This window comes from Pelobates fuscus, chromosome 11 (genome assembly GCF_036172605.1).
Source record: "Pelobates fuscus isolate aPelFus1 chromosome 11, aPelFus1.pri, whole genome shotgun sequence".
NCBI lineage: Eukaryota > Metazoa > Chordata > Amphibia > Anura > Pelobatidae > Pelobates > Pelobates fuscus.
Window position 1 is genome coordinate 115,082,635 of NC_086327.1, and position 15,392 is coordinate 115,098,026.

Here is a 15,392-nt window from a genome sequence, read left to right on the forward strand (position 1 = left end):
AGATAAGAACCATTCGGCCCATCTAGTCTGCCCAATTTTCTAAATACTTTCATTAGTCTCTGGCCTTATCTTATAGTTAGGATAGCCTTATGCCTATCCCACGCATGCTTAAACTCCTTTACTGTGTTAACCTCTACCACTTAAGTCCTCTTGTTGTGGTAGTTTTTCTTCTTTTAAATATAGTCACCTCCTTTACTGTGTTGATTCCCTTTATGTATTTAAATGTTTCTATCATATCCATTACGATGGATGGCCCATTAAGAGGCAAATGGCAGCAGATATGCTTTAGAGACTAAATCCTCCATTTGAGGGTTCTTAAGAAGATATGATCTAGAGTTGCGCGGGGGAGGGGGGAAGGAGGAGGGGAATAAAGGAGATAGCGTAAGTGATATGCAACTCTCATCAGCTGTTACCAAGAGATATGAGCAAAAGACAGTGTTCGTAGGAACATCTCACGTGTCATTGAAACATTATGCAAACAGAAGCGAAAAACAGAAAGGAAAGACAAAACAAAATACAAAGAGCTCAATGTATTCTCTCATAGAGTTCAGGACACCAGGTTAGATGATGGGTCCCCTAGGTGTGAGCGGACATTCGCAGGATCCCAGGCAGTAAAAGTCAGAGCTATCAGTGGAATAGGCACTTTAGTTCTGTAGCATATTGAAAATCACAGAAGCAGCAGTGATTCTCTGGCCACCAAAGTCCCTGGGTATAGTTAGGCCTCTAGGCACACTCCAGCGATATAGTATTGTGTGAATAATGAGTTAATTAGTCAGGGGACACAGCAAGTGTCGCCAGTCTGTTAAGTTAAGTTAAGAAGTGTTCCTTAACCCCTTAAGGACACATGACGGACATATACCGTCATGATTCCCTTTTATTCCAGAAGTTGTGTCCTTAAGGGGTTAAAATGAAAAGGGGAATTGTTGCAGATGGCCACCATGAAGGTCAGATGAGACTCACTCAGCTGGAATTGTATGATAGTGTCCCTGCCGGTTCCTGGGGTGCTTGTTACAGGTCTGGAAAGTCCGTACCACCCATCCAGAGGTATTAATTTGGCTGGTTTTGCCAAAATAGCACAGTAAGTAACCTGCATAAAACGTGTGGGAATTCATCAGTTTTGAGATTGTCAGGCAGACCAGATTTTGACGTTTTTCAAGCATCAATTATCCTCCATGGCAGACATGAGGTCTTGGGTCAGTGCCTGAATATGTTGCAAAGTTGAGAGCTGGTTCTGCTATGTGGGTCTCATGATCAGCAGTATTCAACCCAGTGTTGTGCAGGTGTGCCGATACCCCACTAATTTCTTTCCGGAACAGACCGATGTCAGCTGCGTTGTTATGGCACAGTTCATGCAGGAGGTCCCTCAGCATGTCTTCAGTGACCAGAGGTTTGGCACCAGGCTTGGGAGGTGAGTGTATGGGTTGGGTGGTTGCCCTTAGATCATAATGCTTCTCATCCACCAAGGACACCTCACAGGATGCTTGCAAGGGCCCAACTGACAGCGGCGCCATTTCAGGCCTCTGGGATATTTGCAGCCTCCTCAGGATATTGCCAATGTCGTTGGTTGAAGGAGTATATCCAGCTAATATTTTTTGCTACAATGCCCTATACCTTCAGAGAGGAATATAGAAGGTTTGTGTGAGGGTAGTTATGGAAAATCTTGCATTTTTGCTCGTTTTGTGAGTTTATGCATGGAACTCGTGGGAGATGCGTACTCACAGTATGGCTGCTGGTTCCACCCCCTCATTATAGTTATATTTTGTTTAATATCTTATACATGCATATACATTAATAAAGGTAATACAATGCTAAACAGTCATGTTAACATAAAAATTGGCACTCCTTTCTATTTATAGCTTTTGTGAAATTTTATGATTTCTCTCCTTTCATAATCACTGTATTCTTGTGCAATTGTTCCATGATTAGTTGCGTGATTGTTAATCATATGAAGAAGATTACATGTTTATAATATATAATTCCAATAAAAATAGTTAGAACAGGGTGGAGAGAATGAAGTCACCAGAATTATTTAGTAAAAGACCTTTGTTGTACGCGTATGTGTAGGAGGTAGAACACACCTTCATTCTATAGTTTCGTTTTATGATGCTTACTTATCGGTGTTCTATACTTAGAATAAAGATATGTAGTTTAGTAAGACTCGACGTTCTTTACAGAATCTTAAACAGACTTATTCACAATATATCAAATTTAGTTTCAGATCAGTAGAATATTGTTAAAATGACAAATTGAAATTGAATTTGCACTTCTTTTCAAATTATTTTTATTGAACATTTTTTAAAATATAATAAAATAAACATTTAGAAAATAAACTAGGAGAAATGGCACAAAAGACGAAAAAGCGGAAATGGTGGGAAAATTACTCCATCCACAACAGTGCATAAATATGTACACTTATAATAATTACTCATGGTAAATCTGATTGAAATTTAGTCATTGTGCGAGTGACAAAGGGCAAGTTAACCCATTGTGTTCAGTAATTATATCACAGGCAGAGGGGAGGGTTTGTGTGTGTTGGCTGGGAGTGTCTGACTGTACTGTTCTGTTTTGATTGGCTATTGTAACTGCATGTCCTGTGTACCACAGGTCCACGTGGGTGGTAACCTGGTGGGAAAACTTGTATAAAAGATAGTCCCTTGGTGCTCATTAAACAGACCTGCTTGACCCTTTCTTGAAGCCTTGACTCATGCTTGGGGGATGGGATAACTACACTCTGGGGATTGCTATAATCACACTATACTCCCCAGGGTAAGCTCTTGTAAGAGCTGTTCTTATTCCTGCTACGCTCTCTGGAGGAAGAGAGCTATATGTTATGGAGCTATAATTGAGGGCAACGCTAGCACTCGTGCAGCACCCCTGTCTACAGAGGAACTCGGGGGAATGGAGCAAGCTAGCACCCGTGCAGAATCTCCATGTGAGGAGGAGTTTCTCTGAAGGTTGCAGCAACACTTGGCCCAACAGGATGGGCCTGTATCAGAGGAGGGCATACTGGACTGGAGAGATGCCACTCGAAAGGAGCTGTGGTATGAGGCCTTAGAGGAGGTACAGCGGCAGCGGAGAGCGAGTCTTCCCTGTGAAGAACAGCGGTTCCAAGTACTCCTAGCCCTGCGGCCACCTTTCCTAGGAGAGCAACCCCTGAATGAGTGGGTGACAGAACTGTGGGACCTGATTTGGAAGGAGTTGTGGCTGGACAAAGCTTACCAGGCACTAAAGTGGTACGCCACCCGGCGCAACCCCTAGATGACTGACAACCATATGCTGGAAGGAGAGGACTATAATGGCCCAGGCTTACTGTGGGAGGCCTTTGAGGAGGGCAATGACTTTGGATGTCCAGCAGAATGTCGGCTCTGGGACATCCACGACATCAGGGAAGCCCTACTGGATCTTCCCAGAGTGAATGACCTGGGGCCAGACCTGATTCATCTGGTCACAATGGAGTGGGAGCTGGAGCAGAGCTACCAACATCTGTTCAGCTTAGCATGGCGACCAAGTATACTACCAGGAACAGAGATAGTCGGTCCACACCTCAGCAGCAGTACCTGTCCTCTATAGACTTGGTCACAGTATCCCCTGTTTCACTACCAGCTGCAGAAATAGGGGACCTCATAGACTGGTCCTGGGAAGACCCACAGATGGCAGGTGTAGATGGGACCGAGGTCTCTCTACTGGCACTACAGGGATGCTGGGCAGCCAGCCCAGATCCCCAGCAGCAGCTTGAGTCACCAGGAGAGAAGGCAACTGGTCTCTCTCCCCAGCGGTGGCCTGAGTTCCAGGAGGAGGTGATGGTCGATCCCTCCACCTTACAGCAACCAGTGTCCTGGGGAATGGAGGCAACCGACCTCCCTCTTCAACAGCAGCCAGAGGTACCCAAGGCAGCGAACCTCATAGACTGGTCCTGGGAGGACCCCCAAATGGCAGGTGGAGATGGGACCGAGGTTTGTCTACCGGCCCTACAGGGATGCTGGAGAGCCGGTCCAGATCCCCAGCTGCAGTGCATCTCACAGGTAGAGGAGACAATCGGTCTCCCTCCCCAGCGGCGGCCTGAGTTCCAGGAGGAGGAGATGCCTGGTCCGTCTTCCTCACAGCAACCAGCGTCCTGGGGAGTGGAGGCAACCGGGAGAGGGTACACCTGGTTTCTCAGCTCAACTACAGGGGGAAAGCAACCCTAACCCCACTGGCGCAGATGGGACCGCGGTCTCTGTGCCAATCCTACAGGGATGCTGGACGCCGGGCCAGATTCCCAACCATCCCAGCAGGAATACCGGGAGGAGGTAAGTGAGCCCTCCTCTCCCCAGCTAATTCTCACCTGAGTCCTGAGGGCAGTGTATGAGTCTGCGATACTCACTGACTCCCTTCCAGCAGAAGAGCTGGCATCAGGACAGAGCACTGTTAGCCTTTGCACTTCCTTTTCCCCTTGTCCAGTGCCTGACTTCCTGCAGGCTACCCCAGCAGAAGATCTGGCATCAAGGCAGGGCGCTGCTGGCCTCTGCCCTACCAACAGCCTTGTTGCAGTGCTGGCTTGTACCCCCCTTGCCCCAGCAGAAGCACTGGCCTTAGGGCAGAGCACCGCTGGCCTCTGCCCCCCCAAGTACCCCAGCTGTTTGCCTAGCTGCACCAAGAAGACAGAGGATGCTGAACTTTCATGCTACAACCTGGGATCTACAGGCCAGTACCATTTATTGTGGGGGGGATACTTTGCTAATTTTTATTTGTGGGTGGGTTGCTCGACTAACTCAGGCACTGACCGACAGAAGGGCAGATACCTGGTTAGTCTCCCCGCAAAAGGGAAGATATATGACAAACTGCCCTTTGTCACTGGCTTTTTATGCGACAAACTGCCCTTTGCCCCTGGCTTTTGGAGGAGCCTGATTGCCAGCCTCCTGCCTTATGACTATGGCTCTGGGGTGTATGGCCCTTTAAAAACATTATTTGGGCATATTGGATTGTAACACACTTTTTCTGCCCCTTTAATTACATAACAAAATGTGCCTCTTCCCCTCCCCCTTTTCCCTGTCTATTGTTTCTCCAGCAGGGCGTTGTCCCAGGGACACTGCCAGACCAGTTTAAACTGGCTGCTTTGTCCCTCCTCGATCTCTCATCAGCCCTTGCTAAACTTTAACCCCATGGCGATTTTATTCTGTTCATGGGATCTTAGCACTGTTCGGATATATTGAGCGCTCAGATCCAAGCTATCTGGGGATAGGTTGAATGTGGGGGTTCTGTTCAGTATAATAGGAATGATGTATTTTTTATGTATTTTTACTGTTGTTGTAAATGGAGATATTCCCTGTATCTGGAGATAATTAAGTTACCACACCCACTTAAGCCAATTATTTCCAGGATAGAGGAAAAGATAAACCGGCTGCACAGCCTAAATCTGTGGAACTGTTTTGGGCAGGAAAGCCATGCTTGCAGTCAGTCAAATAGGACTTGCACCTATCTTTTGAACCACTGGACCAAATTGTATGATTTTTGAATATGTTTGTATACTGATAATGCTGGTTCAGAATATGTAACTTTTATGGACATGGAAATTGCATGTATGGTTTGGAAGTTATGAATATTGTATAAAACTATATATTTTCCTGCCTGTGATAATTAAGTTAACCCATTGTGTTCGGTAATTATATCACAGGTAGAGGGGAGGGTTTGTGTGCTTTGGCTGGGAGTGTCTGACTGTACTGTTCTGTTTTGATTGGCTATTGTAACTGCATGTCCTGTGTACCACCAGGTCCACATGGGTGGTAACCTGGTGGGAAAACTTATATAAGAGAAAGTCCTTTGGTGCTCATTAAACAGACCTGCTTGACCCTTTCTTGAAGCCTTGGCTCACGCTTGGGGATTGCTATAATCACACTATACTCCCCAGGGTAGGCTCTTGTAAGAACTGTTCTTGTTCCTGCTACACTCTCTGGAGGAAGAGAGGTCTGCCCACTGGAAGCTGGATCCTGGCCTTGGGTCCAGGGTGGGTGAAGGACGGCGAGATCCCGGTGCAGCTGCATCGCTGGAAGTGGGGTCTGCAGTGCTGATGGTGTCGGTTGGAGTGCTTGGAGTCCTCAGCAAGCACTAGGAGCATCGATTGGCGGAGGTACTCGGTCGGAGTGCAAGCGGTCCGTCACAACGTGCATCACATTTAGTACTAACCAAAAGCTTTGTACTTAAAAGCTTAAAAGTTTAGGTTATAAAATGCATGCTATATCATTGTTTAAAATATAATGTGTTAAATCAGTATTATTTCATATTGTAATAGTTTAACCCTATATCCACTGTCTGCTTTTAATATATCGGGTTTGTATATACCCAATGATTAAAACTTAAAAGTTTGGGCTATAGAATGCAAATAATATAATTATTTTAAATATAATGTACTTAACCACTAATCTCATACCCATCTCATGTTCCTCTAAATCCTCCTTCAATACTGCCCTCTGGAACGCACGCTCTGTTTGCAATATAACTAAATCCACTGCTGTCCATGACTTCTTCATCTCTCGTTCTATAGATTTACTAGCCATAACAGAAACCTGGCTCTCCCCCTCTGACACTGCCACCCCTGCATCTTTGTCCTTCAGTGGTCTCCAACTTACCCACAACCCAAGAAACTCTGAATGTAAAGGTGGTGGTGTTGGGTTTCTCCTCTCCCCTCACTGCTCTTTTAAACCTCTTCCCACCCCCCCTCTCTCTCTTTCCCATCATTTGAAATACACTCAATTCAAACCCTTCTCTGCTAACATTGCTGTTATTTACCGCCCCCCTGGTTCCCCTCTTCTCTTCCTTGACCACTTTGCTGCCTGGCTACCCTATTTCCTCTCTTCTAACATTCCATCCCTAATTCTCGGGGACTTCAATATTCCTATAAACCCACCTTTGACCTCTGCAGCCACGAAACTACTTTCAATGACTTCCTCCCTCGGGCTATCGCAGTGGGCAAATTCTCCCACCCATGTAGCTGGCAATACCCTTGACCTAATCTTCACTTATGCATGTACAGTATCTAATATCTGCAACACTCCATATCCACTCCATATCCACTCTCTGATCACCACCTCTTATCATTTGCTCTCACATACCCCCTCACCCAAAAACCTCAGCCTAACCCCCCTCAACTCAGGAGGGACCTTAATTCTCTTGATCTCCAACAGTTGTCAGCTGACATTGATTCACAACTGCTGTCCATCCCTTCCCTCTCCTGTCCTTCACAGGCCTTCTCCATATATAACTCTACTCTTACATCTGCCTTGAACACTGCAGCACCACTCCAAACAAGCACCTCGAGGAGGACCCGCCCCCAACCATGGCATACTAAATCAACGCGCTACCTGCAAAGATGCTCCCGTTGTGCTGAACGCTCCTGGAGGAAGTCTCGTACACAATCAGACTTTCTCCATTATAGATTCATATTGTGTTCATACAGTGCAGCCCTTGCCCAGTCCTATTTTTTTACAGTCCTATTTTTCCACTCTCATTAGTTCATGTTCCCGCAACCCCAGGCGTCTCTTTCACACCTTTAATTCTCTTCTTCGCCCTGCTGTGGCCACCCCCAAAACTAACCTTACTGCTGATAACTTCGCATGTTACTTCACTGACAAGATTGAACAGCTAAGGAAAGAATTCTCCCCTCCTTGCCTTTCTGTTTCTCAATCACACATAGATCATGCCTTTCCTACCCTTCAGACATTCTCCCCAGCTACTGACCAAGAGGTGGCTGCTCTTCTTTGCTCCTCTCGCCCCACCACTTGCCCGCTCGATCCTGTCCCATCTCACCTTATTAGATCTCTCTCCACTTGTCTCGTGCCTTCTCTAACACACATCTTCAACTGCTCGCTCTCCTCTGGCATCGTCCCTGCTGACCTTAAACATGCCACTGTAGTACCTATACTAAAAAAACGATCCCTCGACCCATCCACCCCCTCTAACTACCGTCCCATATCCCTGCTCCCTTTTTCCTCAAAGCTTCTGGAAAGACTTGTCTTTACCCGTGTGTCTCATTTCCTCAATTCCAACTCTCTCCTTGACCCTCTTCAATCTGGCTTCCGCCCTCTCCACTCTACAGAGACTGCCCTTATCAAAGTTACTAACGACCTAATCGCAGCTAAATCCAAAGGCCACTACTCCATACTAATTCTTCTTGACCTCTCAGCGGCCTTTGACACCGTTGATCATGCTCTCCTTCTTCAAACTCTTCAATCGCTTGGTCTCTGTGACTCTGTCCTCTCATGGTTTTCCTCTTATCTCTCCCAACGCTCATTCAGTGTCTCCTTTTCTAATGATACCTCCTCCCCTTGCACTGTCTCAGTCGGAGTTCCCCAAGGCTCCGTCCTTGGTCCCCTTCTATTTTCTCTTTATACTGCCTCTCTTGGCAAACTTATTACCTCTTTTGGATTTCACTACCACCTGTACGCTGATGACAACCAGCTATATCTCTCCTCCCCGGATCTCTCCCCTGCCGTCCTGCAACGTGTCAATGCTTGCCTTTCTTCCATCTCTGACTGGATGTCCTCCCGCTTTCTGAAACTCAATCTCTCAAAAACTGAGCTCCTTGTCTTTCCTCCTCCTAATACTGATCCTCCTCTTTTGCTCTCCCTCCAAGTTTGTGGTACCAACATCAGTCCATCCTTGCAAGCGCGCTGTCTTGGCGTCATACTTGACTCTGGTCTCACCTTTGAGCCTCACATCCAGCATGTTGCCAAATCCTGTAGATTCCATCTTAAAAACATAGCCCGCATCCGCCCCTTTCTTGCACCAGATACTACCAAGGAGCTTGTCCATGCTCTAGTAATTTCCCGCATGGATTATTGTAACCCTCTCCTGATTGGTCTCCCCAATAGCCGTACTGCACCCTTACAGTCCGTAATGAATGCTGCTGCTAGATTGATTTTCCTCTCTAGTCGTTTCTCTCACACCTCACCCCTCTGCCAGTCCTTACATTGGCTTCCTGTATGCTATAGGAGTCAATTCAAGGTACTAACTCACACCTATAAAGCACTGAACAACTCTAGCCCCTCTTATATCTCCTCACAGATCCATAGGTATGTCCCTTCTCGGTCTCTCCGTTCTGCCCGTGACCACCTCCTGTCCGTTGTCCGCACTCGTACGGCCAACTCGCGCTTGCAGGACTTCTCGCGGGCGGCTCCCTTCCTATGGAATAGCCTGCCTACCGCCATCAGACTCTCCCCTAGTCTTGCATCTTTTAAGAAGTGCCTTAAAACCCATCTCTTTAGGAAAGCTTATGGCCTCCAAGACTAACCCTTACCTCACATACCTGTCTCTTGCCCTCTCCTAAAGGGCAGCCCACCTTATTTGATTGTAAATTCCTGTCCTAATGTGTTTTACACCCCACCTCCTATAGAATGTAAGCTCGTTTGAGCAGGGTCCTCTTCAACCTATTGTTCCTTTAAGTTTATTTGTAATTGTCCTATTTATAGTTAAATCCCCCTCTCATAATATTGTAAAGCGCTACGGAATCTGTTGGCGCTATAGAAATGGCAATAATAAATAAATAAATAAACCAGTATTTTTTTTATATTTTTAATTGTTTACCCTATGTTTGCTGGCTGCTTGTGCTGTCAATGGGCATACATTGTCTTTTTATAGACTTAACTGCAAAAAGGTGAATTTATTTTCCACATTTGCTTTCTACCAAATTTGTTCAGAGTAAAATTGGATGGCACTAAATCGTACTGAATGAGATGTCCTCATTTGGTTAAAATAACTGAATTTCAACAAATTTTTCCTTTAGTAAATATGAGAGTTTCAAATTTTTTTGCTTTTAGGTAATTTTAACCAAATTTTGGTTAATTTTGGTTTTGATTCCAATCAAGTCCTACAGTGAGGATAACTTTTTACCCGCCATGGGTGAATTTCAACTCGCCAATGCAATGGAGAATGGAAAATCTAATCCCAAATATATATATTATATAGAATATTAAATATAAGAATGGAGTATATTGACGTTGTGGCAGGCTTATGTAACATATGAACATATAATATAACTAAACCCCCGTTATTTTTTGCCTAGGTGAGGCGTTTTTAGATAAAACTATTACAATTTCTAAGATTTGAAATCATTGTTTAGTGAATAAGCGAGTGTGCTGGATTGTGTATTTTGTATATTTTGGTCCCAGCAGCACCCTATAATGTATGCATGTTCAGGTGAGTGCAGCCCTCTTGGTTTCATTTATATATAATATTGTGTAGACCTCCCTAAGGCTGCCAAAACAGCTCTGATGCATCGAGGTATGGACTCGACAAGACCTCTATATGTGCCCTGTGGTGTCTGGCACCAAGACATTAGCAACAGATGCTTCAATTCCAAGTTGCGATGTGTGGCCTCCATGGAGTGGATATGTTCCAGCACATCCCACAGATGTTCGATTGGTTTGAGATCTGGAGAATTTGGAGGCCAGATCAACACCATTTCTGAACAATTTTTGCAGTGTAGCAGGATTATCCTGCTAAATCATTAGATAGGTGATATGTGTCAAATTAACATCTACATGAATTCAGAACATTGCCCAGCGCATAACGCTACTTTCTTCCCATAGTGCATCCTGCACATGCATTTGTTCTTGTCTTAGTTTGCACCAGTTTTGGTAGGTACTAACCACTGCATACCAGGAACACCCCACAAGAATTGCCATTTTGGAGATGCTCTGATCCAGTCATCTAGACATCACTATTTGGCCCATGTCAAATTCACTCAGATCTAACGCTAACATTTAAGCATTACTTTTCTAGGACATCCAAAGTACTCAGATTCTGGTGCAATTAGCAGTAACATCCCATTCCAATACTTTTAGAAATGTGCCCCAGAAATTAGTAAGTCTCAATGTGTGAGGAAGCTTTTATCCCTCATTTTACCATAAACTCTACACTTTGGAAAACATTAATATTTGCTGGTATTATCAAGGCTATTCATAAAAAGTGTGAATTGTGAGGATTTCAAAAAATAAATTAATGTAAATTAAAAGTACATTTAAAATCTTGGGATAAAATTACTGGTGGCTGAGACATCAAGTTACATTAAAGGGACACCGTAGGCACTGTATCTGCTTCATCTTATTAAACTGGTTATAGTGTCTGGAGTCCTCTGGTACCATCATTTCTTTCAGCACTAAACAGTTTTTAATGTTTTAATGCTAAACAAGAGTCCCCGGCAGTCCATGTCCTCTGTGGCGAAACCGACCTCGCCACGTGTCCTTGGAGGGGGCTGATTGCCCGCCTCTTGCCTTTGGACTATGGACCAGACTTTAAGGGAATGTGATACCCCAGATAGCCATACCATGGAGCCTATTCATATAATGAAAGACTATGGGAAAGACTTTAGCTCCATGGCAATTGTACTGTGTGAGTAGGATCTGCGCGCTATTCGGTAGTTTTGTGCGTGCAGATCCCAGCTATCTGGGGATAGGTGAAATGTCTGTGTGTTATGTGTAAATGTGACTTTATGTATTTTAAAGTGTTTTATGCTGTTTTGCAACCATGTGGTTAATGGAGTCTGCCTTTAGTCCTGGGTAATTGGATTACTTCTCCAATTAACTCCAGGGCAGAAGGGAGGAAACCAGGGTGCATTGTGGGGATGTTTTTCTGCCAGCCAGAAAGGAACAAAAGATACTTTTAGTAACTTTTGAACCCCTGGTCGGATTCATGCCATTTTTTAATATGTTGTTCCCCTGAATTGATTGATTGTGGATATGTATTTTTATGTGAATGTGATGTATGGTTTTAAAGTTATGAAAGTTGTGTAAAAGTATATTTTACACTGTATGCATAATGGGATTATGTGTCACACTAAGGGGAGGGGATGTGTGGGAGGTAACATCTATGTCATTGGTTCTTTTATGCCTCCCCCTGGGTGTGGCCTGTATGTGTGAGTTGGAAATAAAAGCCAGGCTGGATGAGCCAGTCCAGAGTTCCTGTTTTACCCTCAAAGTGATGTGTCGTCTCATTATTGGGGGAAGGATTTATTGCATGCTGTTCCAGTTGACTGCTAGGAGTACAAGCCTATTCGTATGGTTCCTATTCAATGGTTTACAGCATTCATATGCTTGGGAGAATTTAAAGGTTTCTCGGATTCGGTGATTGTGGTGTCTGCCAGAGTGCTTGGAGTCCTCAGGAAGCACTAGGAGCATCCATTAACGGAGGTACCAAGTCGGGGTGCCAGGCGATCCGTTACATTGGTGGCAAGCGGTGGGATGGCGTCCTAGTGTGAGGTAAAGCAGCTCAGAGACACTGTTTGGATTTACAAATTGAGGGCAACGCTAGCAGTCGTGAAGCGCCCCTGGGAGCAGACAAGTATGGAAGGTTCTGGCTCTGGAGATGATTGGCTGGCCGAGGTGAGGCAGCAAGTGGCCGAGTATGGGGATGATATACCCATGGAGACACGCCGGGTGATCTGGAACCAGGTCATGGCTGAGCGAAACACAAGGCTGGACCGAGAATTCCGGCTGGCGAAAGAGAGGAAGTATGCTCAGCAGCAGGAGCGTTACAGCAGCCGAGTAGAGGCTGCATCCGAGGAGGTTAGCCGTCTTTCCCTGAGGCGGCGGGAGGAACCCGAAGTGGGGGTCCTTATAGACTGGTCCTGTGAGGAACCACAACAGGCAGGTAGAGATGGGACCAAGGTCTCTCCACCGGGCCCACCGGGATGCTGGGCAGCCGGCCCAGATCCCCAGCAGCAGCCAGAGTTGCCAGGTGGGGAAGCAGGTGGCCCTTACTCACAAATGTTGAGGGGCCTCACGGATTGGTCCTGGGAAGACCCACAGATGGCAGGTGGAGATGGGACTGCGGTCTCTCCACCGGCCCTACAGGGATGCTGGGCAGTCGGCCCAGATCCCCAGCGGCAGTGTGCGTTACAGGGAGCTGAAGGTACTGTTCTTGCTCCCCAGCGGCAGTCTACGGTGCAGGGAGAGGAGCCTGTTATCCCCTCTCCCCAGCGGCTGAAGGTGTGTAAGGGAGAGGAGTTTGTTATTCCCTCTTCCCAGAGGCAGCACAGCTCACCAAGGGGAGACAGTAAGCCCCTCACCAGCGCAGATGGGACCGTGGTCTCTGCGCCCTGCCTACAGGGAGTACAGAGGGTCAGCCCTGCTCCCCAGCGGCTGAAAGTGTGTAAGGGAGAGGAGTTTGTTAACTCCTCTCCCCAGCGGCAGCTTAGCACACCAAGGGGAGACAGTAAGCCCCACACCAGCGCAGATGGGACCGTGGTCTCTGCGCCCAAGTTACAGGGAGCTGAAGGGGCCGTCCTCCCTCCCCAGCGGCAGTGTGATTTGTTGGGAATTGGGAGCCCAGTCTCCATTCCCCAGCGGCAGAGTATCCAGCAGGGAATGGAGAGCCCAGCCCCCTTTCCCCCACAGCAGGACTCTGTGCTGGGAGATGAGACAGTCGGTCTCCCTTCGCAGAGACGGGAAGTAGGTATGGGAGAGGAGATTGTTACCACCTCTCCCCAGCGGCGGATCATTAATGTACAGGGAATAGAGAGCCCAGTCTCCATTCCCCAGCGGCAGAGTGTTCTAATGGGAGAGGAGCTGGTTACCACCTCTCCCCAGGGGCAGCTTAATGTACCAGGGGGAGACTGTAAGCCACACACCTGTGCAGATGGGACAGTGGTCTCTGCACTTCCAGCACAGGGGGTAGGGACGGTCGGTCCTGCCCCCCCACGACAGGGCTGTTTAGCCAAAGGGGAGACAGTCTGTCTCCAGCAGCAGAGCTGTGTAACTAAAAGGGAGACAGTCGGTCTCCAGCAGCAGAGCTGTGTAACTCAAGGGGAGACAGTCGGTCTCCAGCAGCAGAGCGGTGTAACTCAAGGGGAGACAGTCGGTCTCCAGCAGCAGAGCGGTGTATTTAAAGGGGAGACAGTCGGTCTCCAGCAACCAGGCTCCAACCAGACTACTCCCGTGGTAGTGCTGGCAACAGGACAGAGTACCGCTGGTCTCTGCCCCCTCAGCAACCTACCAAGGCAGCCTACCCGTCCCCCACACAGCCGTGGTGAGGCACCTGAACCTGGACAAGATTCTCCCTCACCCAGGTGTAGTAACTGTTTATTGTGGGTGGGCTGCTCTGCTGTTTCTGTCTTGTGGGTGGGCTGCTGGACTAACAAGGGCACTGACCGGCAGGAGGTCAAGTACCCTGTTAGTCTGGGGGGTAAAGGGGAGAAGTGTGGCGAAACCGACCTCGCCACGTGTCCTTGGAGGGGGCTGATTGCCCGCCTCTTGCCTTTGGACTATGGACCAGACTTTATGGGAATGTGATACCCCAGATAGCCATACCATGGAGCCTATTCATATAATGAAAGACTATGGGAAAGACTTTAGCTCCATGGCAATTGTACTGTGTGAGTAGGATCTGCGCGCTATTCTGTAGTTTTGTGCGTGCAGATCCCAGCTATCTGGGGATAGGTGAAATGTCTGTGTGTTATGTGTAAATGTGACTTTATGTATTTTAAAGTGTTTTATGTTGTTTTGCAACCATGTGGTTAATGGAGTCTGCCTTTAGTCCTGGGTAATTGGATTACTTCTCCAATTAACTCCAGGGCAGAAGGGAGGAAACCAGGGTGCATTGTGGGGATGTTTTTCTGCCAGCCAGAAAGGAACAAAATATACTTTTAGTAACTTTTGAACCCCTGGTCGGATTCATGCCATTTTTTAATATGTTGTTCCCCTGAATGGATTGATTGTGGATATGTATTTTTATGTGAATGTGATGTATGGTTTTAAAGTTATGAAAGTTGTGTAAAAGTATATTTTACACTGTATGCATAATGGGATTATGTGTCACACTAAGGGGAGGGGATGTGTGGGAGGTAACATCTATGTCATTGGTTCTTTTATGCCTCCCCCTGGGTGTGGCCTGTATGTGTGAGTTGGAAATAAAAGCCAGGCTGGATGAGCCAGTCCAGAGTTCCTGTTTTACCCTCAAAGTGATGTGTCGTCTCATTATTGGGGGAAGGATTTATTGCATGCTGTTCCAGTTGACTGCTAGGAGTACAAGCCTATTCGTATGGTTCCTATTCAATGGTTTACAGCATTCATATGGTTGGGAGAATTTAAAGGTTTCTCGGATTCGGTGATTGTGGTGTCTGCCAGAGTGCTTGGAGTCCTCAGGAAGCACTAGGAGCATCCATTAACGGAGGTACCAAGTCGGGGTGCCAGGCGATCCGTTACATCCTCTGTCCTGCTTTGGCTAATAAGGAAGTATTAGCCTGAGCAGCAATGGGCAGCTATGATTGGCTGAGAGTGTCAGCTGACTGCTTTTAAGCCTGTCACAGCTCCAACTGACGGTATGAATGGGTATGACAACAAGAAAGTGTGTAATCTCTGCCTTAACTACGCATACAAAAGGGGCTGGACTGTGGGTTGGCAGGGACTCTAAATTTGTGGCAT